The sequence below is a fragment of the Bos mutus genome, chromosome 7 (genome assembly GCF_027580195.1).
Source record: "Bos mutus isolate GX-2022 chromosome 7, NWIPB_WYAK_1.1, whole genome shotgun sequence".
Classification (NCBI taxonomy): domain Eukaryota; kingdom Metazoa; phylum Chordata; class Mammalia; order Artiodactyla; family Bovidae; genus Bos; species Bos mutus.
Genome location: NC_091623.1, coordinates 10,671,676 through 10,697,734, shown reverse-complemented (window position 1 = coordinate 10,697,734; position 26,059 = coordinate 10,671,676).

Below are 26,059 nucleotides of genomic sequence, written 5' to 3'. Positions count from 1 at the left end.
GAATGATAATAAGGAGATGACTAAGTAATCAAAATTACTCTGTGGATATCAACATTTAATAATGTGAAAGTTCATGTAGACAAAAGATGTTAGCTATTAATATTAATCTGTCTGCTAACACAGGAGATGGGGGTTTGACCCCTGAGTTGGGAAGATCCCCTGGAGAAGGAAATGGAAACCCACTCCAGTATTCTTGCCTGGGAAATCATATGGACAGAGGAACCTGGCAGTCTATAGTTCTTGGGGTCACAAAAGAGTTAGACACAGCTTAATGACTAAACAACAAATTAATATTACTACAAACAAATACTATTTACTTAAGTTTCTTCTGTTAGTGGTTTTTCAAGGGTAGTCTGAGACCCTTGAAAGTCCCCAAGATTGAAACTATTTCCATAATAATGTTTACACATTGTTTTCTTTTTTTTTTTACTGATGGTGCAACAGCAAAGGAGGCTAAAACTGCTGGTATCTTAGTATAAATCAAGACAATGTCACCAAATGGCACTAGCAGTCACTGTGTTTTTCATCATCATGTATGCGCAGGGTTAAAAAATGCTAGTTTCACTCAAGAATGCCCTAGATGAAGCAATACAATTTACTGATTTCATTAAATATTGACATTAGAGTATACTTTCAAAATATTCAATGTGATGAGATAGTAGGTATGCATGAAGCATTTTCTGCTACATACAAATATTCAACAGTTGGATTGAGGGAAAGAATTTGTTTGATTGCTTGAGTTGTGAGCAAAATATTTATTTTCCTATGGGACATTATTTTTACTGAAAATAACTACTGAAAAACAACTTATGGTTATTCAGATTTCAGTATTTAACAGATGCTCTTTGAAAAATGCACAAAGTGACTTAGTCACTTTAAGGAAATCAACTATAATAGTTGTCAATGATAAAATTCAAATAAAAATTAATGTCATGCAAAACATGGATCCACTGCCATGAGTATTTTAGTACTCAGTTCTCCAATACTTCCAGATTTTTCTGATGAGACTGATGATGATATTTACAAATGTGTTTTTTTTGACCTTTGGTAATGAAACATGTCAATGTATGGAAGATGCATATCTCAGTGAACCAATATTTTCTGAATGACCAAGGCATGGTGTTACGAGTTATTGCATAAGAAAAAAAAATCATTCCAAGCTCAAGAAAGTCAATGGAGTTTAATGTAATGAAGTAAAAATTATTAATATGATTTCAAAAAGATTCCACACCATAAATAATATTTAAGAAACTACAACTTGTTGAGTTTCTCAATGGACTTAAATGAGAATATCCATATTTAACTGAAGTTTCACTCTCTATCTAAATATCTACATGAGGCCAGATTTTCTTCATGTGTTTCAAGCAAAGCAATGAACACAGCTGTACCAAGTCAGGACTGGCGATATTAGGAAGAGTAAAATCATGGCATTCTTCTAGTAATATTTTGAAATATTCTTATTTTTTATGAAACATGTTCTTTATGTTAATATAGACGATGAGTTTATGATTGCTATTTTCAAGTTAATAAATAAAATGTTAAACATTTCTTAGTCTTTTTATAATGTAGCAAATATTGATAGATATAATTAATGCACAAAATTTCTATGGGTCAATATTTTTAAGATTGTAAAGGGAGACAGATTGTTGTGTCAGGAAGTCCAGTTCCTGCACTCCTGGCTTTGAAGATGAGGGGAGCCCAGCCAAGGGAGCAAATGACCTGTAAAAGTTGGAAAAGGATATCAGGACATACAACGAAACAAGAGGGATACAAGTGCACAGAGGGGATGCACGTGAGGAGATGGTGAGAAGACAGCCACTGGAAAACCAAGGAGAGAAGCTTCAAGAGGAACCAGACCTGTCCACACTTGATCTGGGACTTCTAGCCTCCAGAAGCATGAGAAAGCAAATCTCTGTTAAATCACCCAGTCTGTTATATTTTGATATGGCAGCCCTAGCCAATCAATATGTTCCCCTCTCCTTTCTTGTTCTTTTAAAATTAAATCTACAGTCTTACCACTGGGGAATATCATGACAAAGCATTTGATATCGGGAGTTGATGAGTTGTTATTTAAAGGACCCTCTAATGTGCCATTCCCTGGAAGTTGTTGATTACAGTTAAATTCAAAAAAAAAAAAAAAAAAAAAAATTGTAAAGGGATTTTGCAACTAAAACTTTGAGAAATGCTATTCTAGGTACATTCAAGGTATCTAATTCTTTAGGAATCTACATATTATTTAGTAGTTTTAAGTAGAAGTCACTTTACTTTCATTAAATTTATTTCCATATAAACCTAAGCTTAAGATAAGTGCCTACCAAAATAAATATTTCTTAGAAAGCAGGCATTGCATACATTTGTGGTTATAAATTATGGGATGTCCTATCAGTTATGTTATTTTTACAATTTATTATGCTTGGGGAAGATACAGTAGCATCTCAAATGAAGCTAGGTTTGAAACTTTTGGAGGTCCACTTGACTACACTGGAATCACTGAGAAAAGGGAGAGGAACTTTAAAAATAAATTTTATCATTTTCCAATATTTATACAGCTTGCAAATAAGTATGTCAGTAAATCTTTTATGTACCAGTCTTATAAGCAATACAGTAACTCTTTACTTTGAGATAAATATTTGCCTACGGAATGAATGAAAAAACTGAGTTGCAATGGGTTCTTGTGACTTAAAGTAAAATTGACACCGTACATGAATTAATGAATTGCTATATCCCAGAATCTTCAGAATGAAGATGAAAGCTCTGAAAACCTGCATTAACTAGCAAAGACATTGAAGTTAAATATAAATGTGAAATTAAAATTATCTCATGGATATTACGTTACAGTTTAAATAAACAGTACAGTTAAAATTTTGTAAAACTAAATTAATAAATACTATAAGCGAACACTCGACTATTTCATCTACCTCTGAAAGTTTTCATAATTAACTTGGCCAAAATGTTTTTATTTTTAAAACTTCATTATTTGGCTAATGGGACAGCTTTGCTCTAGAGATCACATTGACTAGATGAGATTTCTCATCCTTTATAAATGCTGTTAAGAAAAAAAATAATTTTACTGATAGGAATCAGAGAATCAAAGAGTTTGAGAAGCTGCTCACACTGGCAAAGAATTGGAATTGGAGCTCAGGTCCATTGCAAAGCTCATTATGTTCCCATATCTTCCCATTTGTTGCTGTTCATGAAGTATTCACTATGGTTCAGGGCATGCCCCCACATAAATATATGTGGAGAGGAGTGCATCTCAACCCAGAGGTTACAGTTAATCCTTGAACAATGTGGGGGGTAGATAACATTTGAATCCCCTGATCCTTGATAGTCTACTGTTGACTGGAAGCCTTACTGATAACTTTAACAGTTGATTAACAGATTTTGTATATTAGATGTATTATATACTACACCCCAGTATTCTTGGGCTTCCTTTGCGGCTCAGCTGGTAAAGAATTCACCTGAAATGCGGGAGACCTGGGTTTAATCTCTTGGTTGGGAAGATCCCCTGGAGAAGGGAAAGGCTACCTACTCCAGTATTCTGGCTTGGAGAATTCCACGGACTGTATAGTCCATGGGGTTGCAAAGAGTCAGACATGACTGAGCAACTTTCACTTTCACTTCACTAAGTAATGAACTAGAGAAAAGAAAATACTATTAAGAAAATCATAGGGAAAAGACATTTATAGAAATGTAAAAAATGTTTTTAAAAAATCCACATATAAGTGGTCCTGCACAGTTCAAACCCATTTTGTTCAAGGGTCAGCTGTATAACTGTAGTGTATAGTTATTTAATACCTGTCATCTATCTCATTAACAATAACACAATGAGAAAGATTATATATGTCAAATAGCTCCAACAGGGTGGACAGTCACATCTACATAATATGCAGAATCTAAAGGGTGCTTACCATTTACCATATGTCTATATAGGTACCCAGCTCAATATTAACCATAAAGATATTAAGGTCATTTTTTTCTTTGATGAAAGTCTTATTCCAAAGTGGGAAAAATGGTAAGTGCTAACACACATAGATAGTGCTGTCATCCATGAACTGAAAAGCACTCAGTTTTTTGTTAGCATGTTTGTTTCTAGCATTTCAATTCCCACCCCAATTTGTTTATTGTCCAGCAGGGACATGGAGAAGTTATGAAATTCCTCAAGGTCATGGAGAAAGTCACAGCTGTTCTTGGGAAAGGGGCTTACATATTCCTGAATCCCCATCAGATCCTATTGCTTCCTGTAGTGGATAGGTCCGTGTGGAGTGAAAGAATGCTCTTAAACAAATTCCAATTATGGTTTATTAACTTCACACATAGCATTTATCTTCTAGTTTCCCAAAATAGCAGAACCAATTAAACTGTCTGTTTAGCATGAGGCTTTTTTTTTTTCTTTTAATTTTTCTTCAGATAAAGCCTTTATAGAAAGATAAATGAAACGTTACTGATATGACAGAGAGGGAGGAAACTGTTACTTCTCTGTCACCACCACCATCTTTTGACCATTGCTCTAAAAGTAACCAAGGCAAGACCATTTCTGTTCCTGAGCCGATAATATAAAATCCTCAGTCAAGTAAACCAGGCCATTCCAGGCATGACGGAGATTAATGAAAATTTTTTATTCAAGACAGTTGCTAATTTGAAATAAAAGCCCAACAAATTCCTGTGTTCTGTCCACTGTCAAAACAAGATTAAATAATTGCAGGAAGAAAAATAGCAGGCTTGTAAAAGGAGGATTCAGAATAATATTTTACTTTACACTTAGAACACTGTCTATAATTTCCAATCTGAGGTATAAAAAGAAGAATTAACTTGGTGAAACCTCTACAGGGATCCAACTTTAGAGGGGCTTCCTTGACATCTCTTTTACAACTTAAAGAACCACATGTCTGACTGAGAGGGCCACAAAGAGTTGGAACTGGAATTTCTACACTGGATATCTTCAGTGACAAAGAAAACCCAGGAAATCTTGGCTCTGAACATTAATTAAAGGGAGAATAGTGAATAGGAGATTTCTTTTTTTTTTTGAATAGGAGATTTCAACTCTCAGTGTGGCTAGATTGCCATCAACTTCCAGAAACCATACAAGGCCTAAAGAACAAAAGATGGGTGAGCAAACAGGGATTCCAGCCCTCTTTGCCAGGAATGGAGTTGCATCTCACAGAAAAGATTCCCTGAAACTGAGGCTCAGAGAAAGAAAATGATTTTCTTTATATCACGGTGTCTGGACACAATCCACAGTCTCTTGACACTTAATTGAGTTCTTTTTCCACTGTACTGCAACACTGTGAATTGGAGATTACTTTTATTCTTTTCTAGATTTTTAACATAAAACCTTTCTTGACTTTTTCACTGTTAAAGGTACCATAGTCATGTGTCTATCACCACACACCTGCCTGTCTAACAAGAGCTGTGGGAATGTCATAGGAAGCATTCACACGGTTCTGTTGAATGTGTATGGTAATTATTTGACACTTCAAAGAGGTGGCAACCATCTTGAAATCATAAAATTGCAATTATCTTATCAAATTCAATATTCTGTACACTTCAGAACTTCATTTTTTTTTTTATTGGGGATGGTTGCCTCAGTGTAGCTCATTGAATTCTTATAGTAATGCACCTTATATTACTTTCATTCTTGGAGTTTTGTTACTATAGTAATTCACTTTTTTGTTCCCTCTTACTATGCTTGTATCTGTCTGTCTGTCTATCTACCTACCTACCTATCTGTGTATTTATCAATCATCTAACTACTCTCCTTAGAAAAGAGCTAAAAATCTATTTCCTCTTTACAAACATTCAGAAAACCCTACTTAAATGGGAAAGGGATGCTAGCTCATGCCCAAAGGGACAACACACTCTGGCTGTACTTACAGATCTAACTCTCAAATACCACCGCCTGCCTTAATCTGTATAACATAACAAAGAAGAACCACCACTGGTTTGCAGAGTTAGGAAAAGAGACTCAGCCATTAAGTAGAAGTACCTTCATAAGAGGGACTACGTATTTTCTGAGTGAAGGAATCCTCTCTAGAAGGGCCAAGGTCTTAGATTGAGAGATCCACATATGTTTTCAAATTTTTTATTTGTTTCTTATTTTTGGCCGCACTTGGTCTCTGTTGCTGTTCTCAGGCTTTTCCCTAGTTATGGAGAGCCAGGGATACTTTCCAGTTGCGGTGCGTGGGCTTCTCACTTCGTGACTTCTCTTGTTGCAGAGCATGGGATGGGCTCTAGGGCAAGCAGGCTCGGTAGCTGAGGAACCAGGGCTCAGTAGCTGTGGCTCCTGGGTTCTGCAGCACAATAGTTGTAGTCCACAGGCTTAGCTGCTCTGTGGCGTCTTTCCGGATCAGGGATCGAACCAGGGTCTCATGCATTGCCAGGTGGATTCTTTACCACAGAGTCACCAGCAAAGCCGTTTATATATGGTTTTTTAACTCTTTACCCAAAAATAAAAGTTTCAGAAATTCTAAAGCAGTTGTTTAGAATCATTTAGCTTTCTAATGATACAGGAGGAAAAAAAAAAAAAAAGATTCCTTGACAATCTAATGGTTGCCCTTTCATCAAATTTCTACAACCAAACTGATAACTCCTTTGTCTATCAGGGCTTCCCTGATGGCTCAATGATAAAGAATTCTCCTGCCAATGCAGGAGACCTGGATTTGATCCCTGGGTCAGGAAGATCTCCTGGAGAAGGAAATGGAAACCCACTCCAGTATTTTGGCCTGGGAAATCCTATGGACAGAGGAGCCTGGTTGGCTACAGTCCATGGGGTCACAAAGAGTTGGACATGACTTAGCAACTAAACCAATCACCACTGGGGCTCTATAAGTGATTTTAAAAGAACTAATAATCTCTGAATGTTACTACAGAATCTCTTTCTACTTCATTCTTAATGGCTGTAATCACCTTGTGCTGCTTCCCTAAGCCCCCAGGACAAGTCATGTGATACTTGATAGCATATCCAGGCACTGACTGGCTCTCTTCAGATCACTGCTGCTGCTGCTGCTGCTGCTAAGTTGCTTCAGTTGTATCCGACTCTATGCGACCCCACAGACAGCAGCCCACCAGGCTCCCCTGTCCCTGGGATTCTCTAGGCAAGAACACTGGAGTGGGTTGCCATTTCCTTCTCCAATGCATGAAAGTGAACAGTGAAAGTGAAGTTGCTTAGTCGTGTCCGACCCTCAGCGACCCCATGGACTGCAGCCTTCCAGGCTCCTCCATCCATGGGATTTTCCAGGCAAGAGTACTGGAGTGGGGTGCCAATGCCTTCTCCACTTCAGATCACTAAGTAAAGGCATTTTCTCTAACTTCCCCTCCATGGAACATACCACCTTTCTTAGACACATATGCTGATTAGATTAACTAGAAAATAGAAAATATTACACTGTGTTCTTCTTGTCCCACAATTGGGAAAGAATCTTTCTAAATAAAAACAAAAGTAAAACTCAAACCAAAATAACTGCAAATAGATTTCCAGGAAAAGAACTACCTCATTCTACCCTCAAGCCAAAAAACAAGCACTATGAATATTGCTGTTAATTTTTGAATGCACCATAATGTGGAATATCAGAATCATAATGGAATTTCAAAGGCTCTAGCGATATATTTGGAAGAACAATGTTGATCTATAACCGCACTGTAGCCACATAAAATAGGCAATTATATTTGTCAATATGGATAAATATAATTTCTCTGTTTAAGGTCTGCTAACTTGATTTCCATGTTGGTCACCATCTATTACTGCAAAACCTTCTATCACTGGCTTATTAAAGCTTCATTATGGCAGAAAATTTTATGCCCATTTGGTTCCAGACCATGCAGAAAGTTTTGTATTCACAAATGATTGACATAAATAATCTTTTCTAGTAGACTGTTTGGGGCTCATTGATCATTGCAACGTTTTATTGTGGATATAACAGAACTTTATTAAAGTTATAAAGATCATTTATGTAAAATGAGTCATTATTGGAAAATATTACATGTGTACAGACAAGTTTAAAGGAAGATAATGAATGCTAAAAATATGGTAAATTTATAAGATTATGATGAAATAAAATTTATTTGCAGTTTTCCAAAATAGAAATAAGGAATCTTTTGTTTGGGAAAATAAACATCCAGTTACCACTGCTTCCATATCAAGTTTCTGTCTTCTATAGTTTCTTTTCGGAGAAGGCAATGGCACCCCACTCCAGTACTCTTGCCTGGAAAATCCCATGGATGGAGGAGCCTGATAGGCTGCAGTCCACGGGGTTGCTAAAAGTTGGACATGACTGAATGATTTCACTTTCACTTTTCACTTTCACGTACTGGAGAAGGAAATGGCAACCCACTCCAGTGTTCTTGCCTAGAGAATCCCAGGGACAGGGGAGCCTGGTGGGCTGCCGTCTATGGGGTCGCACAGAGTCAGACACTACTGAAGTGACTTAGCAGTAGCAGCATAGTTTCTTTTAATAAACATACACAGCTTAAAAAAAAAAAACTGGATGTCATATTTTCACTAAAATAGTTTAAATTTTTCAAGTGCCAGTAAAAATGGAGTGTAAAAATGTAAAGGGCTAAGAATGAAATAAAAACTGGCAATCAGAAAAATAATCACAGAAGTAATTTGTTAATGGCTAATGACTCATTAAGTCTAACACTAGCATTATAAACCATGGAAATATTTTAAAAACTATCGCCCCAATTAAAAGGTTACACACAACAACAAATATTCTAGAAAATGCCAGAAAAGCTAGACTTGACTGTAACAGACAGTCAGTGTTGTGTCTAACATATTGTATTTAAAGGCTCAAATTTAGAAAATTGGTTTATAACATTAATCTTTACTTGGGAAAATAACAAATGCTTATCATCATCAGACTATAATTAAAAAACAAATAGTCTTGCAAGAGTTTCTTTTTACTGTAGTTTACAAGATGCCATTTCTGCACTGAAAAATACGTTTTCTAAGTAACCATCAAACATGTTTATTAAAACCTAATTACAGAGGCATAAAAGGTGCATTTTGATGCAGTGCTAGGACTAATCCCTGGTTTGATGATCTTCCTATCAGCCTAACTTCAGATTAAACACAAACACACAAACTTTTACTTTTTATCTGTTGTCAAGATTAAACACTGCTGGTAGAGTGTCTGATGGAATAATTTGATTAGGGTAGTGTTTAAAGATTTTATGCAAATTAAAGGCACTTCTTGTTTTTAATACAAGAAAATGAAGTCAGAATTAAAGTGTATTTATTTATGTGTCATTTGGGAGGACAGAGATATTTATAAGTGGCATAACTTATGAATATGGTAAAGGTAGACAAACTGAGTTTGTTTTGTAATAGAAAATGTTTTCTATTACGTAAGTGTCACAAATTTAACAGACTATTTGCTTGCTCTCCCTGTGCATATTAAAAATGTTGACTGCTGAGTGATTTGATTACTAGTAAAAAATGGTGGGAATTCATTGAACTGGCGTTTCATTCAAGAAGCGACAATTCAAGGTACAGGTTCCTATAAACTGCCTACCTATAAAATGGTATTAGAACAGTAAATCTATATTTGATGCTTGATTACATCACAAAGAGGGAGTTGCTACAAATTTTAGAAGAAAAGGACAAAACACAACTTTGCCTGATAGTTTTCTGAGCACTATAGATTTGAAGTTTCCTGGAAAAAAAATAATAATGATATTGTCATAGGTAAACGATTATAGCTATTGAAAATTTATGTCAATGGATTACAGAGAGCCTGATTTTGTTCCGATTTTCAGTACAACATGGATAGTTTCTGAACACAAGGAGTTTTTTCCCCTTCTGTTCTGCCATGTCTAATATTTTAGGGTTCATCTTATGCTTAGCTTTTGAGAGGTCACACAGACATTCTAGTGTTCCAAGGTACACTATTCTTATCCCTGAAAATTTGAGAACTCCTAAAAGCCTTGTTTACACTCAGGGTGAACCATTCTTCCAGAAAAATTCCTGTAATGAAATATGAATAGAATAGATGCCAGTTTATGGGTTTATATTTCTGACCAAGCTTCTAGTGAACTTTATTACTTTGAAATATCCATAAATATAATATTTGACCAAATATTTAATCAACCTGAATGCTATATTATATGAAAACTTGCACTACATACATAAATCATGCAGGGCCAGTAGAATAACCTAACACATAAAATTTTATTTCAGTTGATTCAGTATCATGGTACTCTATAAAATAAGTTCTTATCTTCCTCATAATTCTAGCCTTATATTTGCTGCAATAACTATGAAAAGAAATATTTTCTCAGACTCTATGATGCTTAGGAGGGGTTCTATCTAGAAGGAGGAATATTTTTAAAAGTGCCTATGAAGACTCCTCTCAAAAAACATAACCCCACTATTTTTCCCCCTCTAAAGAAAGAATGACTTACCCTCTATTCTTGTAAATCTTTACTATGGTGAGCATGTGATTTATGGACCAAGATGCTATATTGCTGAATCCAAAATTAGGATTCCTTTCTTCAAAACTGGCTGGGCACCCTCTGGCTGTACCTGTGATGCTTGCCTCAGTGGCATATATAATGCAAGGACCAGTCGGTAAAAGATCTAAGTCCAAAACACTCTACACGAATTCCTGTTCAGCTGAGGCTTTCTCACATACAATCAAAAGGGATGGGGAGACTCTGCTCAAAGAGGAAAACCATTAGTGACAATGTACAAATATATCTGACTATGGCCAAAACATAAATAAGTAATTCTTATAATCCTGCAAGGGGAACTTAAAGACATGATTTCACAAAAGCATTTTCCATTGAAAATAATAGTTTTTGAAAATTGAAATTCAAAACATTTGTAAATTTAAAAATTTCCATATCCATTTATTTATTTTTATCTAACTGGAAGAGTGAAAAAATAGATTTAGTTATCATTTGTAAATGTATTCCTTGGAAGACGTTATCATAATGGAAGATGTCAGTGACTAGTATAATTACTGTCAGTGAGAATCCTTGAAACGATAGCACACAAGAAATGTGTCACATTGTATGTACAGAGACACATGCAGGTTTTGGGACTCTATTAATTCAATTTAGTCTTTTTTGCTATGTCTATCAGACATTGTAGAACTATGAGACTAGATATGGGTGCGAAGAGTTTTGCTGTGCCTTTCTAAAAACAACTGCTCTTGGAGCAGCAGGGTAATCTTGTGATGGCAGGAGGTAGGAAGTAATGTTCTTGGGCCACACAGGAAGATAGCTGCAGGACAGTTAGGAATGTAGGAGGAAGATCTCAGCTGTCTCTGAACACTGAAATGTCCAGCTATCTTTAGGGACCTTTCACAGCCAGGCAAAGGGAACCATATTGGTAAGTTGAGCCTTACCTCCTCTTCAAGGATATTTAATGGTCTTATAGTCTGAAGGACAGAAAATATAGCCATACTAGAGGGTTAGATGTGAAATCAGTCATCATTAGATCTTTTCTTTCTTAAAGATCACATTTGGATCAATATCATCAAGAATCAGAATCTTTATTTAGTCATGCTGCCTGGACATTCATGGGCTTTGGATTAAGACAGATATAATAAACCCCAGCTTTGTCATTCAGCAGCTCTGTGACTTTGGGCATGCTCCTTACCCATGCTGAGCCTCACCTGTCAATCAGAATAGTAACACTTCCACAGGGTGGTTGTGACGTCCAAGTAGCAAGTGCTTAGAGCAAAGTAAGAACTCAGCTCATGCTTCTCCCTTTCCCCATCTCTTCTCATCTAACAGGAGGACAAAAAATGCTTCAAGAGAAAATGTGAGCTGATTTTTTTTTTTAATTGAACAAAGTGAGATACATTCACCTTTAAAGACTTCTCATATCATTCTGTAACCCAGCTTCATGAAAAGAGCCGTATTAGAATCCTTAAATAAGCAGACATGTAAACATTTACCAAACCATAGTGCTGGCTATGAGAGTGCCTAACTTTGAATATGCCTGCAACTAACATCAGAGAGAACCTGTACTTGAGACCACCTGCAGCTTGAAGCACCTACAATAATTTGTGATCAGCCAAACTAGAGAGATGTGAGACATGGGGAGATCTGGGTTTTAAAATACTTGAATAAATTTAAATATTTAAAAGCTTTTAAATATTTTAAAACATTTACCCCCATGATAACCACGTCGATGGGACATGGCAAGATTGAGACACATTTTTGGTGATGGTGGGGGTGGGGGTGGTCATGGATCATAAGTTAGACTCAACTGTAGGTACTATGTACATGGTTATCTGAATTAAATTTGAATAGTTCAGTACACTTCCAGTAAATGCATAGCTATGTGGTTTTTTTTTTTTTTTTTAGAGAATTTACTCAGAAAGAAATGAGTCTCTTGCTAACACTAATAAAAAGGATTTGAAACTGAAATGTTATCCAATCTTTTCCTACAAGGGCGATTGACCATAATCTCCTATAAGTTAATACAGTCAGGCCTGTTGTGAAGAGACAGGGTCTGTCTTCAATTTTTGCAGAGCAGGTTTACAAATGATTTGGTCTCCTACACTAAGGTAGGCATATTTATGGCTTCTCATCCTAATGTTATAATGAAAATGGGTTCAATTCAAAGGCTTCTATCAATAATACTGGATAAAGGGAAACATAAAAAAATACCTAATATGGTATTCATGATACAGGCTCACATTGGCAATTCATCACTAACGGTTTTTACTTGTTTTTCCTTCTAACTGCTGTAAAAACTGTGTATCCAGATAGATGATTAGATTGCAACAGATGTTAACTTCTGTATTACTCATATATAGAAAGAGGGTATATACTTGTTAAAGGTACATTTTCCAGGAATATGAGGTTGTAGATGACATTAAGGTTTAGCTGCTTAGCCCTGCAGTAATCTCTCTTTTTATTTTTAAAGTTTAACTGAAGTACAGTTGAGTTACAATGCTGTGTTAATTTCAGCAAATTGTTAAATTCAGCAAATTTTCAGTTACAATGCTGTTAATTTCAACATGCTGTGTTGTACAACAAAGTGATTTAGTTTTTTCATATCTCACATTTTTTCATATTATTTTCCAATACAGTTTATCATGAGATATTGAATATAGTTCCCTGTGCTATACAGTAGGACCTTGTTGTTTATCCTTTCAATATATCATGGTTTGTATCTGCTAATCTCAAACTCCTAATCTATCCCTCCTTCATCCCCCCACCCCACAAGTCTATTCTCTGTCTGTGAGTTTCTGTTTCTGCAGTAGTCTCCTAATGGGATGGGAAAAAAAGAAAACAACGCTCTTGCTAAAGTACTTGTTCTCCAGATCATTTGTGCTTTTCCTCGTGGCTTAAACTCTTCACTCCTTGCTGATCAAGTCTCCCAAGATAAAAATATTACTTTGAGTCAGGAATGAAATCATATACTGTAAAGGTAAAAAAATTGTCCTTAATTTCCCCCGGGGCAGTCCTGCCCCTCATTTATCCAACAGTGAGTTGGACAGCTCCCTGGGATTTTATGTCTAGTCATCTTCATCCTTCCTACTTGAAATGTCTGTGAGATCCAAACCTAGAACTTTCACATGCCCGCTCACCTCCTTGGTTGGTTGGCTGGATGGGCTCAGTTCTTTCCAGCTCTTTGTGACCTCATGGACTGTAGCCCACCAGGCTCCTCTGTCCATGGAATTCTCTAGGCAAGAATACTGGAGTGGGTTGCCGTTTCCTACTCCAGGGGATCTTCCCGACCCAGGGATCAAACCTGCGTTCCTTGCCTCTCCTGCATTTCCAGGTGGATTTTTTAGCAACTGTGCCATGTGGGAAGCCCACTTCCTTAACACCACAATAAACATTGTAGATTCATGCTTTATATTTTTTTTCTATGAAATACAGCTCTTTCATCTTTTAATAATTGAGAAAGGAACTAAACTACACACACTCTTAAGATGTTGAAATGAAACCAATAAACTGTGTATCAAATTAAATCCTTTTTAAGATCAAGAATACTCATACTTTAGTGAAGAGACATTCACTTGCCTTTGAGTTCAAAATGGTTGCCCTGGAGTAAATATGTCCTCTGGGCAAATACTAGCCAGTTAACAGTGGGTAGTCTAGAGTGAAATAACTTTGGTTGGAGTTCTGATTCTGTTCTTTGTCATCTTAATGACACTGGGCTAGTTTCTCTTATTCTCTGAAATGTGTTTTCCTTATCTGTAAAGTGAGGATAAAAACAAGAGAAGCATCTTATGTAACTAGTATGATGCTTAAGTAAATTCACCCATGTGAAGGGTTTATCAAGCTGCTTGGTACACAGAACATGATCAATTAATGCTCACTGTTATTATGAGTAGTAGGGATGCATGCATGCTTATGTATGCAGTCCTCCCAGTAATGCTGAGAAGGAGAGCACTATGAATTGTTGTGAGCCTTAAGATGGATGATCTGCAGAAATTAAACTAGAAAATATGATTTGTTCTTTCACCTTTTCTCTTGCTTCTTTCTGAATTTCCATGAAAAACTAGCACCTTATGGTTTTTTTATTTTTGGCTCTATGGGGAATAAGGAGTTCACTGCATTCATTATTTAATCCAGTACCCTATGAACCATATTCATCTAAAGAAAATCCAAGGGAGGGGTGCATACTTGTGTATGTATGTTTGCATGTATGTGTATCTGCATGTGTGAAAGTGACCTGCCAATGGACTCTGAAACTTGACTGTCATATCTGTCTCTTGAAGATTTACTGCTTTGGGGCTCTGTAGCTTATTTCTATCTCTAACTTACAACTATTAAGCTTTTCACAGGCCATTAATCACTCAGAGATGTTAAGCTTAAATTCATCTCAAGTATATTGTAAAATACTACATGATCAATAGGCAGTATGTATCTGAAATTACCAAGAATTAATTTCAGGAGTTAACTAGAAGTTAACACCTAGAGTTAACTTCTAGATGTAACAATAAACAAAATAAAATTCATAAATTAGAATATTACCAGATATAGTTAAATTAATTTCTACCTTATAGTAGAGATACATTTGTTTATGCTTTCCACCAGATGTTTATCTATCTGGCCTAAAAACTTTTGCTACTGATTTTGGTGGACTTTATTTGAGATATAAGAATGGCACATGCAATGTAAGAACCGTGTATTTTTCTAAAATATTTTGAGTACCTATATATGTAGATATGGTGCTAAATAATTAGAGTTCAGGGCAGTATAATGTCTCTTATAAATATTAAATAAAATACCTAGGAAAAGCTGAGTATGCTGGAAAGTAACCAAGACGTTGGCATTACAATGTGACACCATTCCCCAATGAAAGTGCATTTCAGTAGGTACACCTATGAATCTTCAAATTTGTTGGGGGCTGCACAGTTAATTGCTAGACAAACATTGAAGAAGCAGGCTATCTCTCAAAGCCATCTCGTACATGGACTTCAAGGAAGGATTCTGATAATGGAGCTTCTGTAAAGGAAAGAGTCTATTTTTTTCTTTTGTTCTCTTCCAAATATGGGAAATGCTGGTGGTAAAGAATCTTCCTGCAATGCAGGAGACCCAGGTTTGATCCCTGGGTTGAGAAGATCCACTGGAGAAGGGAATGGCAACCCATTCCAGTATTCTTGCCTGGAAAATTCCATGGATAGAGAAGCCTGGTGGGCTACATTCCATGGGGTCACAAAGAGTCAGATGTGACTGAGTGGCTAACAAATATGGGAGAAAAGAACAATATCCCTGAAGGGACTCCAAGAATCCCCAAAAGAACATTAAAAAAGACTTTCTGGACTTCTATCAATCCAAACATCTATCAGTATTTTTATTTTAAATATCTGAATATGAGCTAAAAATTTTATACCCCCTGAATAAAAATAAAAGAAAAACAAACAAATGAGAGAGACAGAGTGCTTAAGAGACTACTGTGAGCCTGGAAACATTGCACTTCATCTAGGCTTTCTTCCCACGAAAAAGTGTATTATGCTTACTTGTTAGTTGCTTATTTGTGGGTTGAAACAAAGGCAGGGTATACAGTTTCACTGCAAGTGCATAAACAACTGCAGTTTATTTCAACAGTGTGAATTGCACAAATCACACAATCCTGAAGTTATGTATTTGAAAACCAAATGTATATTAAAATAAAAGAAGTCCCCTAAAAGTCCAGCCAGGAGGCAAATAAAGTGTACATTTTAGCCAACTGAAAAGCAGTCATTTTTTTTTTTTTAAACATGCTTTTTTGGTGGTTTAGGGAAATTGACATTGTCTTTGTTAGTGTTTTACAGAGGCATTTATTTTTAGTTATACAGCTGAAACTCTCCAGTCCAATGAACTGTGGCTGGCTGTGGTGGATTCAGCAGAGGTAAAAAAAAAGACACTTTGCCATTAGTTCTAAAAATATCAGTGACATGTCAGGGTCATCATCTCTATGCTAAGAACTATGGCAAGTTAGATAGAGATGAACTTACGTCTTTCACACTCAGCATCTTGAGTGCAAATGAAATTTTAAAAGAACCTTTCACAGTTTTTAAGCTGAATATGCATCTCAATTCAAGACCTAAAAACAAGTATACCTACAGCAAACAGTGTAACTGCAAAATTGGTGGGAGATGGCTTACATCTTTAACAGATAGTATCTTATTAATATCTATGTGTGTGTGTTAGTCATTCAGTCATGTCTGACTCCTTGCGACCCCAAAGACTGTAGCCCGCCAGGGTACTCTGTCCATGGAATTCTCCAGGCAAGAATACTGGAGTGGGTTATCATTGCATTCTCTAGGGGATCCTCCTGATCCCAGGGATCAAACCCAGGTCTCCTGCATTTCAGGCAGATTCTTTACCATCTGAGCCACCAGGGAAGCTCCATTAACATCTATAATATAATGAATAATGCTGTACAAACTGTAGACATCATAATAGGGTATTACAGATATTATCTTATATACACTGGATAATATCTCACAAAGGCTAGATATGACACTGCTTTGAGGGAACTTCAAGAATAGAATTTCAGGCTGCATCAGGTTTGAACTAGATCTGCAACTTGGGATCAATCACTTAAGCTGTCTGGACTTCAGTTTCTTCAACTTTGAACTGAGACAATAACTCCTTTGAAAATTCCACACTTTGGAAATGGGAGAAAGGCTATATGTTAAAATATGTTTGTCCTATTTTCCATGAGAGATACAAAAGTTTAATATATGTAATATAAAGTCTAAAATATCTATTTATATAACAAATGTTTATATATATAAAATGTTTGAATAGACGTGTTTGTCTTTACATCTAGTGATATGAAGAGTGGGGGCCTATCTAGTTTGTAAACTCTACACCAGAAGTAAGAAAATACTTAGGGAGTTTTTATTTTTGAGTGACACTGGCTATATTCTCAGTGTTTTTCCAGTTTATGTGCCTGATTAAAAAGGAAAGTTTGTCACCTTGCAGCCTTTAGGATGATTACTATTAAAAACAATGGAAAATAAGTGTTGATAAGGATGTAGATAAATTTTAACCCTTATACACTGTTGGTGGAAATGGGAAATGATATAGCCGCTATGGAAAACAGAATGGTGGTTCCCTACAAAATTAAAAATAGAATTTTCAAATGATTCAGTAATTCCACTTGCAGGTATATATCAGGTAGAATTGAAAGCAGAGTCTCAAACTGATACTCGTTCATTCACGTTCACAGTAGCATTATGCATGATAGCCAAAAGGCAGAAGCAACCCAAGTGTCTATCAAATGAGGGTAGGTAATAAAATGTGGGATGTACATACAATAGAATACCAGTCAGACTTCACAAGGAAGGAAAATGTGCCATAAGCTACAAGATGAACTTTCCGGAAATTATGCTAAATGAAATAAACCAGACACAAAAGGACAGATATTGCATGATTTCAAATATATGAGGCACCTAAATCAGTCAAGTTCATAGAAACGGAAAGCAGAACAATAGTTCTAAGGGTTGTGGGAGAGGGGAGTCGGGAGTTACTGTTTAATGGGCAGTGTTTCCTGGGGGATACAGGTGAGAAGCGCTCAAAGGTGGATGCAGTGATAGCTGCGCACCGTGTCAAGGTATTAATCCCACTAAAGGGTGCGCCTAAAAGCAGTTAAGACTACATGGAAGCAACCTAGATGTCCATCAGCAGATAAATGGATAAGAAAGCTATGGTACATATACACAATGGAGTATTACTCAGCCATTAAAAAGAATACATTTGAATCAGTTCTAATGAGGTGGATGAAACTGGAGCCTATTATACAGAGTGAAGTAAGCCAGAAAGAAAAACATCAATACAGTATACTAATGTATATATATGGAATTTAGAAAGATGGTAACAATAACCCTGTGTATGAGACAGCAAAAGAGACACTGATGTATAGAACAGTCTTATGGACTCTGTTGGAGAGGGAGAGGGTGGGAAGATTTGGGAGAATGGCATTGAAACATGTATAATATCATGTATGAAACGAGTTGCCAGTCCAGGTTCGATGCACGATACTGGATGCTTGGGGCTGGTGCACTGGGACGACCCAGAGGGATGGTATGGGGAGGGAGGAGGGTTCAAGATGGGGAACACATGTATACCTGTGGCGGATTCATTTCAATATTTGGCAAGCTAATACAATTTTGTAAAGTTTAAAAAAAAAATTAAAAATATAAATACTATATCATCCAGCAAAAAAAAAAAAAAAGACTGTCAGTTGGATATTACGTATATTGCCCCACAATAAAAATGAATGAATGAGTGAAAATGTGACCTGAACCTGCCTGTATTGTTGGTTTTTAAGGTGTAGACAATATTTTATAGTGGATGAGAGGACAGATTCTGAAACTTGATTGCCTGCCCTCGAATTCTGGCTCCATGTTTCACTCCCAGGGCCCTACATTGGGTCAGTTGTGTAAACCCTTTGTGACTCCTTTTGCTCATCTGTGAACTGAGGATCACAGCAGTACTTTCTCCATAGAATTGTTATGAAGCTAACATGTGGATATAGTATAGCATTTAGGAAGCTGGCAAATAGGAAGCATGATATAAATGTTGCCTCTTATTATTCTTGGTGTTTTCACTATTAATAAAATTCTGTTGCACTGTCTCCTTTTGTATATGATGTCAGCTTTATCTTCTTAGAGATAACAATGAAATCCTTTTAACTTGCTTGAAATTTTGAAATTGCTCAAAATTTTAACTAAAACATTGATTGCTCTGAAATGAGGAAAATTAGAATATTTTATTTGCTCTTTTTACTGCAGTAAACAATATTTATTTTATAATAATTTAAAAGTTTGGGAAGGCAAAGGGTCATTACAGAAGACTAATACTTTGACCTGTGTGGCCTGAAGAAGTAATGCTCTCACCAAGCCTAAGACAATCTGCATAATGATAGATCGCATGACCAAAAAAAAAAAAAAAAAAACAAACTAGCTGCCTTAGCTGTGCTACGTTTCATCAATGAACACATTTCAAAATCTTGGCATTATTCTCATGTGTATGTTTAGAAAATATCTTTCCCAAAAGTTTCTTGGAAAATAGGAAATTTTGCTGTGACGTAAGGAGAGGTACTGGGTTTCTGTGGCGGCTCAGATAGTAAAGAATCTGCCTGCAATATGGGAGACCTGGGTTCAATCCTTGGATCAGGGAAGATACCCTGGAGAAGGACATGGCTACCCACTCCAGTGTTCTTGCCTGGAGAATGGACACAGGAGTTTGTGGGTTACAATTCATGGGGTCGCAAAGAGTCGGACACAACTGAGTGACTAATATTTAATGAGAGGTATTACACTACACTAACTCTATGAAAAGTCTCTAAAGTGATTACTCATTGGTTTGACAAAAAAAAAGAAAAATGTGATGTCTTTTTTCTGATGAGGGGATGTCTATGTTATAAAATGGACTGTTTTTAAGGTTGCTGAAGCAAGGGCTGTTTCTAAAAGGACTTAACCATTGTACATGAAGTTTGGAAAGGTGGAGAACAGCCTTTAAAAGCAGGAACCAAATAAATTTGAATTGTCTAAATCTCATAAATTTTCATGTGTGCAATAAAGTTCCATACTTCTTTGAGTGATTGGTATGCTAATACCAGAACCACTTCCTAACATAACTGAGGTGTTCTGCTTCTTCAGAACTTTAGAGTTAACTGATGGGACAATGAAGAGAAAAGTGAAATTTCCAAGATGGCTCTGAGGCTAAGGAGGAAAGGAGTTATTAAAATCACTCTTACATTTTGGCCTAAGGTAAGACAGGCCTATGAGAAGAAACCATATGCTTCTAAACACAACTGGAATGCCAGAGCAGACAGAGGAATCCTTGCTCCTGTAGCTCTGGTAATGGTCTTCTCTCAGGGAGCAGCCTCAGAATCCACTGCAGGTTTTTCAGAGATGTGGCGTGACTTATGAATGTGGATATTCGTATGTTGGTGAATATATACCTTTAATATTATCTGCCTGAATCTGATGAACAGATGGCATAAATGAAAATCAGCTTACCAGAAATAATTATACAAAATGAAAATTAGATGGATGAAACCTAAAATTTGATGCTTTTTATATTAAGTCAAAATTAGAAATAGATAAGCTCATTTATGCAGCTAATAAATTGAAAGCAGAACATCCATCTTGTGTAAAAAGGAATATTCTGAAATGGAAATTAATATCCTAGTGCATAAACACTTTGAAGCCCAGTTACCTCTATCTAGCCTACATTTTGTCTGAAAATTATGTTTTTACTAAACAGCACAGTAAAACCTCTAGAACAAAGGCAGAGGACATAAAAAACACAGATATGTGGAATGTGTGTGTATGTGTGTGTGTGTATTCAAGACAATTAGAAATGTACTTAGTAAAAATGAAAGCGTTGAAAAAGAAAAACAGGTCAGAAGTAGTTCAGTTTGATTTATCAGTAGTTATTAGGCACCTACTAAGTGGGCTACAGTCTACAGGGTCCCAAAGAGTCGGACACGACTGAGCGAGTTCACTGCACTTCACTTCGAGTGTACATTCTATACTGGTAAACTTATAGAAGAAACCACAAAGATCAGTATCTACTTGTGGGATTAGGTTAAGTCATTTAAAGAATTAAGTTCTCCTTCCTTTCCTCAAGATGCTCAAAGTGGGTTGAGGTCCCCATTTGACTAGAGTGTAACTAAGCAACAAGAGACAGTGGAGTATCTCTTTCAAGGACATGCCCAACTCCACACAGCCAACTTTAAGACTTCAGCATTGTCATCGAAAGAATTAATACCTTGTCTCCACTCAGCCCAGAGATCAACGTGGCATCTACTAAAGAAGTTCTCCCCAAAATTTAGGGCACAATAGTTCCTCCTAAGGACAGCCGATGAGAAAAAGTAAGACCACTCCACAGTCATTCAAAATTCATGATCCAGTTCTTTCTAACCTCCTAAAGACAAGAAATTGGTGCCTTCTCATCATATTGCTACCAGAGACACTCTATATTATTTTATGAAGAATCTATGAAATTGATTTGTGATAAACGCCGGTTAGAAGTCAAGGTGCAGCTAAGAGTAGCTGTGTGTCTTTTGAGAAAAGGTCATGGCCATTGCATACAAATAAGCTTGAAAACTATAATCACCCTTGAATAATCTCTTGGGTCAATGACAACTTAAAAGCTGTATAAACACAAGGAGATTTGGGGAGACACAGAACAATCTTTAAAAGCAAGCATCAAATGAACCTGAATTATCAAAGTTAACTGGGACAGCAGATTCAGTTAACTTCTTTATCAACTAAAATTAATGTACTGACAAATTAAAAGCAACAGTGAATTACATGCATTCCATATCTGGCATAGACATCAATTGGAAAAAAATAAAAAGAAGATGGATAATGAAATGTTTTATTTTAATGTTGCCAAGAGATACATTTGAAAAATATACACATATATCAGCAACAAGGGGATAAGCCACGCTTATGACACTTAGAAATGAAGCATTTCAACATACAGCCTTTCTCAAAAAATTTGATAGTTTGGATTGGGAAGAGATACCTGTTTCAAAAAAGAGCTATATTTTCAGTTCAAAGCTCAGAACAAAACTCAAGTGATGAATTGTATGTTTTGAGTTTGACTACTTAGAAATTCCTTTGTTCTGGTGTTTACTCAGTGCACAAGGAACTCTGTATAATAGGGAATTTCTTTGACTTCTTGGAAGAAAGGATCTGACATTAACGGATCCATGTCACATTTGGAAGAATGGCATGAATATAGGAAGAAGAAATAAACTTGAGTTAGAAAGATCAGAAGGTGAGCTACTGATTAATCTATGATCATACATCGCTGTGCTTCACACTCCTGTGGGTCAAAAACACAAATTCCGTTTTCTAGAGGGAAACAATTGCAGTTGACATATGTACACTTCTCCTACTCTTTCTTTTATTTCTTATAATAGCATTCCCATTTTCAGTGAAGAAGTAGCCCTCCTCCAACTTTAGACCACACGGTTTGGGAGGGAAAATTCCATTGCAGATACCTGTCATGGATCTATAATCAGACCTGAATGATTATGATGATAGCAATTCAGGGATGAAACTGCCAAAAACCAGGCCAATCACAGTGCCAGGACTTTTGCTGGAACTGTGCTAGAATATGGGCTTCCCTGGTGACTCAGTAGTTATAAACCAGTCTGACATTGCAGGAGACGTGGATTTGATTCTTGTGTCGAGAAGATCCTCTGGAGGAGAAAAACGGCAACCCACTCCAGTATTCTTGCCTGGAGAACCCCATGGACAGAGGAGCCTCGTGGGCTATAGTCCATGGGGTTCCAGAAGAGTTCAATGACTTAGCATGTAAACGATAACAACAACAATGGTAGAATAAGTCTGATGTTACTTAGTCAAAATTCCAGGAGAAGCTGGTCTGATTAAGAGTAACTCTGAAGGAAACAGAATTAATGGTTAAGGGAGTGGGTAGGTAGGGAAAAGTAGGGGGTGAGAGGAGAGGGAGAGAAAAAGGAAGAATGAGAGGAAGAGAGATATCTAGTGTCATTGTTCTTTGAACACTGGTATTCAGCCATGCCTGAAGCCATCCATATTCACTCCTTGATCTTCCTAATTACACGAGCCAACACATTCCCTTTCATGTTAGGCTGGTTTGAACTGCAGTTCCTCTCATTTGAAAGCATAAACTTCAGGTTTGCCAGTGAGTACTGTGCCTGCTGGAAAGGAAAGAGAATGCTCCTACCCCACCCGCTTTCCAAGAACAAATTCTGTTCTCACATTACCGAAGGATGACTCAAGGGCACTGCACTTACCCCTCTGCCATGCCTTTAATATACCTTTCTTGGTGGTCCCCTGTGACCCTGTAATATGATTATAGACACTGATGATTTACAAGAACTGAAAATTCAATTGGAATGATTCAAAGTGACTTTGATAAACTATGATCTGGGGGACATGCGTATTCTTGAAATACACATTTTCATTGATCACCTGTGTCCCTAAGCAGTGAAAAGATGGCAAATAATAAAGCTTAAAACTATTGCAGACAGGGATGGAGGAAGACTTAAAATATGTTAGCAATTGGCTGGAACATGATTTACCTACTGAATATTCCAAAATGAATTTGAGTTCCTCCAGACCAAAAAGATCCATTTCCCTTTCAAATTTTATACAAAAGCAAAGCGAATGCTTAGATGAGTGGACAGCTGAACTGAGTTTGATGTTTTTGCAGAGGCTCCATTTACAGCTCATGACTCTAGTCCCTGAATTATCCATCTTTTGATCCTGAATTAATGGTAGATTTGGATGTTAGGGCCTGTTCTCTCCCTGGCCTATGAACTATATTAAGATAAAAGAGATAGAAGCAAGCTTGGTGGGCCTCTAATTTAATGACTTCCCTTAGAAGAAAAGGAACTAAGGTATAGAAAGTTCAATATGATTTGTCTAAAGTCACACAAGCAGTTAATGACAGAGTCATTCTGAAGTTTCCTTTTATTTTATAATGGAATTCAAAGACCTTCAGAATGTGGTTACATTATCAAGGGAAAAAAGATGGTGTTGCCTTTTTTTAAACTCAAACGGTAGTAACCAGGCATGTTTAACCATTTCTTTCTTCAATTAGAGGTGAAGATGGGTTTTCTGAGACAAAAAGAGGGGCCATTTCAAGAAAACAAATGCATGAGAAAGAGTCTCTACATGAACTGGAAAGGTTTTAAGATTCTATTTTTAAAAAAATGATTTAACCTGGTGTTCCCAGTTTCTATTTTACCCAGTTATATAAGGAACAGAAGCATCCAAAGGCAGTTACAATATATTGTCAAATTCCCTCTCTGGGCTGTTTGCAATTTCTCATCCCACTTCTCCTGTGCTCTCTCTCTCTCTCTTCCTCCATCCATGGAAATCTGACATGCTGTCAGAAAGCTCGTTTTCTCATTCAGCTCCCCCCTCACCTATAGAAATTCATTTACATTTCCATTGCTGCCATATTGGTCTCTGATAATAAGAATCTGAACTTAATGTCAGTGAATTTGACTTCATATCAGCACAGATGCCTTAAACTAAATAGATCCATGCATCAGGGTTCAAAGTAACATGGGCAGCCGTCACAAATAAGGTATATGCCTATTCTCCCTTCCAATACACAAGATATTCCATTTTATCACATACCTATTGTTACTGATGTAGTAGAAAACCACAGACTCATTTTAGCCACAAACTGGCTTTGTCACCCTGGGTTACCTATATCTTTCTTCTAGGTTTCTGTTCCAAATTATAAGAGAATAAGTTTAATTGAACATTTATTTACTCATAAATCTGAGAAACACTCCATGAATTCCTACTGTGTCCTAGGCATGTATAATTCACTGGTGAGAAGATAAGAGAGCCATAATGGGCCTTTCCCTCATAGAACCTTCCAGCCTAGGACCAGATTAATCTCACATTTTCAATGCATGTGTGCTTATTAAAAGTCAACTCTTTAGAACATTTTGATCAAAAAAAAAAAATGTCCAACACCATACTCAGAAGCTAGAAGCAACCACATAACTGACTTGAGCTGATGTTATCAATTCTGTTAGATGGCTTATTAAACCTAAGCTTAATTTTTTTCATAAGTCGTTATCATATCTGTTCAAAGAACTCTGTAGGTAATGTTTTGTGCTCTGATTTAATTCTTAAGTCACAGAAAAAGTCATCATTCTGCCTCCCCAAATTCTGAGAAAACCTTCACCAATTGCAGCCTTAGGAGAAAACACTTGTTATCTGATGCCTGTTCCCAAAGCACCCTTGAGAAAGGCAATGTCATCCTACAGGCCCCAGACGAGTGCGGAAATTGAAGGGGAAAAGCACAGCAGGGTGGGTCCTGGGACCTGGGCTACTCTTTTTGGTTTCTCTTATTTCAACACAGAATCCCTAACTCCAGAGACGGGTCTTCACAGAGATAAAACACATGTTCATAATCATTAGGGGAGGAAGATCCTGAGAGCAGAGGCGCAGGTACCTGAATCATGAAGACAAAGACCTTTTGCATAATTTCCAATCGTTCCTTCCTGGCACCACACTGTCTAGTCATATAAAGCTGTAATTGAAACCATGTGGTGTGTGCACGGGGCTCATTACAGCCTCTTCCAGAGTCATCTCATGGCTGGGTCCTGTGGGGAGTCTCTGACAGTCCTGGGGTCAAGATACTGTCACTTAAATACGAGAAGTGACACATGAACTTGCCTCCTCAGGGAAAACAAAACTGGTCTGAACTGAGTGTGTGCCAATAAATACTTCTGCTCTCAAGTACGTGTTTATGATTTTATTGACATCTTCTATAGGAGAGGAGTACATTTTATGAAACAGTTTAGCAATTCATTTTCTAATATAAAAGGCAGCAGTTATCATAACCCTTGAAACAGTGCCTTTTAAAACTAAAAGAATTGGAAACTGTATATTCTTGCAAAATATTACATTAACCACGGATATCAACACATTAAAGAGTCAGAACAGTGAAATATGAATGTGATATTAATAGTAATACCCCACAGAGAAACATCCTTAGTTTTTGACTAATAAGTCATACCACCCATTAAGGTATCTAATTTAGCACAGAGTGAAAGTCATGAAAACTAAACTGAGTTAATGCCGATGGCAAATGAGGGGAAAGTTGAGAATGTAAATTT